Source organism: Theobroma umbraticum, unplaced genomic scaffold (genome assembly GCF_002168275.2).
Source record: "Theobroma umbraticum cultivar Fairchild unplaced genomic scaffold, ASM216827v3 scaffold_55.0, whole genome shotgun sequence".
Classification (NCBI taxonomy): domain Eukaryota; kingdom Viridiplantae; phylum Streptophyta; class Magnoliopsida; order Malvales; family Malvaceae; genus Theobroma; species Theobroma umbraticum.
This window is the reverse complement of record NW_018397270.1, coordinates 3147821-3148196: the sequence shown is the minus strand read 5'-3', so window position 1 is coordinate 3148196 and position 376 is coordinate 3147821.

The following is a 376-nucleotide window of genomic DNA, read 5'->3' as shown; positions in this document are numbered from 1 at the left end:
AACAAAAGGTAGCACTAAGCATTGCATCTTTACAGTCTACCATTACAACCAGACAACCAGAACTCCAAATTTTTATCCCTCTTTATAAAAGTTAAATACACTGTATGATAATTAAAGTAGTAATTCATAATTAGCTATTAATGTTAAAAATGAAATAATCAACAGCCCATAAAAGCTAGACACCAGATTTTACGTGGAAACCACGGGACCATGGTCCGTTCAAATTCTTCCACTACTCAAAATAATAGGATTACAAAAGTCTTCTCTAGTACAAGTAAACTATATGATGTGAAGTTATTAATAAAAAGCTAAATTTCTGACATCAATAATCACCTTATAAAACATGCTAAGGAGAAACAATCTCACCAAGTATGAA